Raw genomic sequence first — 7,931 nt, 5'->3', positions numbered from 1 at the left:
GCAGGGAGAAACAGAGGAGGATTGATGCTTCTGGAATGGGTAAACTTAGAAGGCTCAGCAAAAATGCTAGAATCCACCTCTCCCAACTACCAGATAGTTGAAGTTAATATGACTAACAATACAACTCTCTTACTCATTAATTTTTATAACTCCATGGTAGGTGAGAGCCCAAATGAGCACCTCCTCTCATTGGTAAAATTTTTAAAATCTTATATGGAAAGTCAAACCACTTATGTTTATTATATTTTGATGGGAGATTTTAATGTCCATTTGTGTCATTTAAAATGTCAGTATGATGATGAGGAAGGCCCTCCTAACTCATCCCCCCAACATTTTGAACATACCCTAAAGGGGGAAGCTCTGGAGGATCTCCTGTCAACTATGGATCTGTATGAACCTGGGTTTTTAATAGGAATGACCGGGTGGTGACATATAGAGCCAGGGAGAGTGAATCTATTATAGATTACATATTTATATCTCCGGCCCTTTTAGGCTTTGTAACGTTCTATAATGCCGTCCCCTCCACGTACAGTGACCATAATCCTGTGGTCCTGGAGCTGGATTATAGTACCTCCTTTTTTAATAAACAGACTGCTTCTAAAGCTGTAATCGAGGTTAAACCTAAGGACCAAGGGAGGAGATTAAAGTGGAATAAAGTAATTCCAGATGAATTTTTTAACATCATTAGCTCGAAAGTGGGTGCTGAACTTAATGTATGCTCAGACCCCTCAAGTCAGGGGGGGACGTTATTGCCTCTTATGAGACAATCTGTCTCCAAGTGGCCAAAGAACTTACAGTGAAAACCCAGCCCAAAATAACTCCTGGTAAGGGCTGGTTCGATCGAAACTGCTCCAGAGCACATAACTTGCTCATACGGGCTCTCAAAAAGATTCCCCGGGACAAACTGCAAGTTATGCAGCTGAGGAAAGCTTATAAATCCACAGTACAGGCGCGCAAAAACGAAATCAAAAGGGACGCCTGGGCCGCACTGACAGGCAAGGCTACTATATGGGATAGCTCCAAATTCTGGGCAATAGTCAATAATCCGCTATTTTCAGGTGCCGAGAATGGTGTACTAGAAATTAATATCTCTGAAAGGGATTGGTTAAATCATTTTGAGGCAATCTATGGGAGCAATTTGGAGATCGAAGCCTTTGAGGTCCCTTCGATTAATTCGACCTGACTACCATTGTCCTTTACAAATGAGGAGGTTGAGAAGGTGATAGAGGGAACTGCTGGCCATAAGGCCCCTGGCCCAGATGGTGTGCCCTCCGATCTATATAAGATTAATCCTAAATACTGGGCCAAAATACTTACGAACGTCTTCAATACATCAGTTGTATCAAGATCCCCAGCAACTTGGTCCTGCTCAACCATCATTCCTGTGTTTAAAAAGGGCCAAAGGGGGGACCCCAGATGCTATAGGCCAATATCCCTACTTGATTCCTCCATCAACATTTTGGGGAAGTTATATTGGCGAAAATAATGGACTGGGTTGTAGAGAATGAGATCTTATCAAACGTCCAATATGGTTTTCGAGCTGGTAGAGGCACGGAAGACCAGTGCCTCAATTTACACTTAATTATAAACAAATACACGGTGGCAGCCAAAGGATCAATCTACCTGGGTTTCATGGATTTGTCCACAGCCTTTGACCTAGTTAATAGGTCAAGGTTGTGGACCATACTACTGGACCTGGGGTTGGACTGTTCACTGGTGTATTTCCTGGCTGAGCTCCATAGGGACCTGTACGCGACAATAAGAATGACACAGGAGGGGAAATGCACTGCCAGGTTCAAGTCAGGCAGAGGGATGCGCTAAGGGTGCATCCTGGCCCCTATGCTCTTTTCCTTATATATTAATTCCTTGGAAGACTCACTGGTAAAGGCATCCCCTGATATTCCGTGTATGGGAGGAACGTCCATCCCAGTACTCCTATACGCGGACTATGCCGTTTTACTGGCACGGACACCTCTTGGCCTACAAAGACTGTTAAACTCCTTTGGAGAATTTATGAAATCTCTGGATCTAGTCATTAATAACGGCAAATCACACGTTATGACATTGGGCTCTAGTAAATATAGTACCAAAACCTTCTTTTGTAACGATTGTGCGATCTCCAGGGTGAAAGTTTTTACGTACCTGGGAGTTGTGTTCGACGAGAGATATACCTGGGGCCCACAACTTACCACCAAAGTTAATGCGGTTAGAAGGTCCTCTGCCGCGATCCTAGGTTTTGCTAAACGGTTAGGGGGGAAACCGTGTGAAGCAATTTTATCCATTTACAAAGCTAAGTCTATTTCTATTGCAAGATATGGGGCTGGCATATGGAGGTACAAACAACCTAAGTCTATCCAGACTGAGGAAAATAAATTCCTCAGTGCCCTTTTTGGTCCATCAAGAGTTAGGGATGGGCTATATATCAGACATCATAAGCTTAGCCCCTATTTTATTATGGATGAAAACATGGTTGAACCCTAAACTCACCCTGAATCATTAGATTTTAAGAGATTGCATGAAATTGGAGAAATCAAAGGAAATCCAGTGGTTGTCCTTTATTAAGACAACCGCTATGGATTTGGGACGCCCAGAGATTTTTACTAACCCAGAAGGGCTGTTAAAAGCTGATATCAACAGGGTTAGGATTAATTTTAAGAAACTTAGAGAGCGGGAACATGTGCAACTAAACAAACCCACCGTCAGGGCATATTTCCTACTAACTTCGTCTCTATCTATTCAACCGTACCTCAGTATCATAACGGTCCCATTTCATCGATGGTTGATAACAAAATTCCGATTTAACCAAATCCATTTATTCTTGTCTGATCCTAAGGGGTGGTGTAGGCCTGAGGAAGCGGTGCCTTGTAAATGTGATGGCCACTCACCCCAAGACACAATGCACTTTTTAGTCCTCTGTTCTTTTTATAACGTAGGTAGGAAAAAGTTTATTCTCCCACTTTTAAAAGATAAGGGATTCTTACAAATTAAGCCAGCACTACTTTACCTGCAGCTAATGGAATCCCCAGTGACTATGTTTGGTGTTGCTAATTTTCTTGTAGTATCCATTCGCAGCAGGAAGATGAGACTGGCGAAAATGATATAATGGTGGCATAAGTAGGTGATTTTACCAAAATAACAATGAATTGACGTTTTTTATGTGAAATCTATTTTTAAACTGTTTTTATTGTATTAATGTAATCTTGGCATTATTTATTATTATTGTATAGTATACTTTTATGATTTTTATTAATCGAATAAAGTGTTTTTTGACCAGCCTTGTTCTGACCCCCATGGAATTTGGATTTAATTTTCAAGAGAGTGTTACTGGCTTCAACTGTAGCAATTTTATTCAATTCAGACTTTGCTTTAATTAGATTATGGGGGGCATCTGCATCTTTAGAAGAGAAATACGAGTGTTCCAGTTGTTTAATGTTCTTAAGCTGATCCGCATATTTAGTTCTGTTAAGTTTCTTCTTTTTAGACACATAGGAGATTACGAAAGCTCGCAGAGAAGCTTTAAAGGCATCCCAATTATTGGAAATAGATGTGTCAGCCGGGTTATTAAAGGTGAAGAACTCAGCTATAAAATTCTTAACCTCTTTTAAAAACACATTATCAGACAAAAGAAATGTGTTGAATTTCCAGCGACTAAACTTAGAAGAGGTAAGGGAAAGGTCAAGGGCCGCATGCACTGGGGCGTGATCCGAAATAAAAATAGAGCCAATATTGGACTGCTGGAGTGCTGGAAGTAGAGACTTACTAACTAAGATATAGTCTATCCTGGACCGCGTATCGTGGACATTCCAAAATAAAGTATACTCCAGGGTATCAGGATTGCAGGTTTTCCAAACATCGTATAGGGGGCGGGAGGAAATAGCCGATTGGAAACATTTATGAGTTTTATCAGGATGGAATTTGCTTGATGAGAGTCTGTCGGAAAAGGGGTCCAGCCATTGGTTAAAATCTCCAGCAATCACAATATTAGGGCAATCAATGGAGGAAATAAGAATTTTAACATCAATCCAATATTTGGGGTCAGGACGAACAGGACCATATACATTTAATAAAACCATTGGTTTGTTTTGGATCACAACCTTAGCCAGTACCCAGCGACCGTCAACATCCGACTGAGAAGATAGAATTTGGACAGATAAACCTTTATGAAACAGAATCGCAACACCCCCTTTTTTGTTGACAGCAGGAGAAAACACAACTTGACCCACCCATTGCCTTTTGAGCTTAGAAGATTCTACATCCGAACAATGGGTCTCTTGGAGAAAAACAACCTGTGAATTTAGCTTGGATAAATGGGACAATACCTTTTGACGCTTGACGGGGTGTCCGAGACCACGAACATTCGACGTTACAAAGTTACACACGATGGAAGGTAAGGAAGGGGGGAAAACACCCGGAGCCAACACACCTCAGGAGAACAGCTACAACAAAGACACAATAAACAAATTCATTACAGATGCATATGATACCTAACAAACGCACATTGACACAAATAAGAGCGCCCATGAGCACTGAGAACAACAAGGTAAATAACAGAAGTCGATGAATAGGAAAGTGAACTTGAAAGAGAAAACGAAAAAGGCTACAAGAGAAGGAAGGAGAGAGAAATTGGTAGAACAGGAAAGTACAGACAAAGAGGAAGAAAGGGAAGAGACAGATGAAGGAAAAGAAAAATGTAGACAAATCAAGGCAAGAAAGCCAGATCTGAGAGGAAAAAGAACACCAAGACATCGGGAGCGGGGAGACGCCGAGGGAAATACAGACCCCACGGAGCAGCAGGAGAGCAATAAAGGGCTATAGAAAGAAGAGAAGAAAAGAAAAAGCCTCAAGGAAAGAATGACGTAAAGGGAGAAAACAAGATGAAGCCAGAGCATTTACAATAACACAACAAATGTAGGCAATAGGAGAGGAAAAAAAGACAAGTCATCCAGTATTAGTGTCCATGCTAGGTGAGGAAACACTTTGGAGGTATTCGCGGCGCTTCTGAGGATCTTCAAATGAACGGGTATGGCCATTATGAGTAATCTTGCAAAAGCATGGATGAAGGATTCCATATTGAATGTTCAGTTGCCTCATTTGCGGGCGAAGATTAAAAAAATCCTTACGTCGGGCGTTCGTTGCATTTGACAGATCTTGAGAGATAAAGATATTATGGCCCGACCATAAGAGGCGACGTTTAAGTCTGGCAGCTTTGAGGACAGTCATTAACTCAGTAAACTCGAGGAATAGAATAATATTACCACGAGGTTTAGATGGATTGGAAGTAAGACGACCTAGGCGATGAGCCCTCTGGATATTAAGGACATGAGAGGCAGGCTGAAGGTCTAAAAGTTCATGTAGGAATCTACGAATAAAGGCCACCATGTCGGACCCCTAAAGATTCTCTGGAACCCCATAAATACGTAGGTTATTTCTACGATTACGATTTTCAAGATCCTCTGTATGTAGCTTTAGCTGTTGAATTTCCTTTTCCAGAAGCTGTATTTTAGTAGATACATCTTGAATATCACTGACGCGCTGCTCTAGATTCAAAACCTTGCCTTCCATAACGACCCATATTTCTTCAATTTGTTTGAGCTGTTCATTAGTGGCAGACATGAAGTGTTGGAGACTGTGTACCTCCTCCAAGATGGAGTCCAAAACGGGGTTCGAGGATGTGTGGATCGGAGAAGGAGGGTCACCAGTCACAGAAATAATGAACAGGATGTAGAGTAATTAGACCTGAAAATACTAGTTCAGAGGCAGGGAACAAGCAAGAGGCACAGTCTACTCAGGTAAGGCATAAGTAAGGCGGGCGCTCGGACTCTTCATGAAAATAGGATAAAAAGATCCTCAGAGAGCCCAAAATTTTTTTTTTTTAAATGGCATAACAGCAAAGCGTTCACATATATTACTTGAAGGATGGGCCAGAAATGAAACACCAGGGCATGATACCAGAAAAATGTGAGAAAAAACACATCTTCACGCCAAAATTGTAAAATGGCGGCCGTTTTCTCACAAAGTCAGAATAATGGTGGCATTAGAGGAATAAATCCACGCAAAGGGCATTCAGTAGAGCAATTACGCCATACCTTGATGGACAACAGCAAATTATGGGCAGCGGGTGTGCAGCAATGTCACAGGAAGAACAACCGAAGGTGTTACGGAAACTTGTGAGGGGACGCGGGCTCAGCGGCACAAAATGGCGGCCGCCCGTGTCCTGATGCAGCGGCTGGGATGTAAAGCTCGAAACACCGAAAAATCTGCGTCAAATGCTCCGTGACTGCAAGCTATCAAAGCGGGCCATATTCCGCTGACCGAGCACGTCGAAGGTCGGCTCCAGAAGGAAGAAAACAGAGGCTAAAATCTCCCTTGAAGCCTGCAACTCTCCGGAGCTCACGGGATGTCCGCCATTCCACTACGGCGCGTCCTTTTATCATTTTTAGGTCGAGCGACCTATCTCAATGCGCATGCGCATTGAGCGGGAGCGAGATATATAGGGGCTTATCGAGAGTTTACCTAACTGGCGATTCCACTGGCGATTTCTTGCAGTGCATGTGCTTTTTAGGTCATTGCACAAGCGCAAGCCCTAAAAAGCGTGTGCACAATGCCACCAGCCGCCTGCCTGCCTGCCTCGCATTACCACATCAAAGGCGGCCGCGTCTCAGGCCCCTGCTGCTTCACACCCTCAGCCCCCTCCCCTGCCCGCCGTGTCACATTTCTCCTCCCCCCTCCCCACAGCAATGCCCTCCGTCTTGTTTTACCCGTTTCTTCTTTTCTCTATCTGTCCCGCGTCCCTTTCTCTCTTTGCCTCGCAGCGTCTTTTTTTTTGCTTCTGATGCCCGTTAAAAATTCCACCTCTCCTTGCAAATGTTTTCCCTTTACACCGCATCAGCGTGTCTCAACTCTCCCATTGTCACGTTTTCTGCATTTCTTTTTCTCTCGTTTGCCTCCTCCCCCATTTCCAGTCTCCGCTTATCTCTTGTTTATGTTTACAATGCTTCCATTCATCAACTGCCATGCTCTCAGTTCCAGGAGCTTTTAGTGAGCTAAATTTACTCCCTCCGCATCAGCGTGTCTCAACTCTCCCATTGTCACGTTTTCTGCATTTCTTTTTCTCTCGTTTGCCTCCTCCCCCATTTCCAGTCTCTGCTTATCTCTTGTTTATGTTTACGATGCTTCCATTCATCAACTGCCATGCTGTCGGTTCCAGGAGCTTTTAGTGAGCTAAATTTACTCCACACAGAGTGCAGTAAATGTCAGTATAAAAGGCTTTAGGAGGACACTCCACAAACAGAGCCCATTTGGCCCCAAGAAGCCCAAAACAACATGTTCTCCCAGGGCACTTCTAGCTATTCCAAACGGAGGAAGTTGTTTTCTTGTTTTATTTAGTGCATTCAAAGCCTGGCCAGACTTGAAAATAACCCAGAAAGATAACAATGACTTGGGAGCAGAGGCTGATTTTCCGTCACCAACCTTTAACTCTGATCAGGACAGCCTCGGAAGCCGGCCCTTATCTGCCTTTGAGTTCGGGACACCCTGCCTGCCCCCTATTTAGTCTGCAGCCTCTTGGCTCTGCTATCGGCCTGATAACAGGCTGGCTTATTGTCAGCCCCAAGTGCGCCAGGGACACTTCACTAGCACTGAAATACTTTACTGACGCTTTGCAGTTTGCTCAGTGATGGGCGACAGCATCACATAACAAGCATTGGCATAATTGCGGGTTTATATAGCGCTAGGAATCGACTCCCGGAGGAGTATCTCCACGCTTCGACCGCTGGGGAACCCGTCCTGGCTCACCCTGAGAGATGGTCCCTGATGGGTATCTCTAAGGTGCGACCAAGCATCCCCGGCGGTCTGGGGGGGCCGTTGTGAAGATGAGGCAAGCTGATGCCCAGAGTTGCCGAGTGTGGTTTCTGACTAGAGTAGGCACCGAG

Source organism: Lissotriton helveticus, chromosome 11 (genome assembly GCF_964261635.1).
Source record: "Lissotriton helveticus chromosome 11, aLisHel1.1, whole genome shotgun sequence".
NCBI classification, from domain to species: Eukaryota; Metazoa; Chordata; class Amphibia; order Caudata; family Salamandridae; genus Lissotriton; species Lissotriton helveticus.
This window is presented reverse-complemented; position numbering follows the sequence as displayed.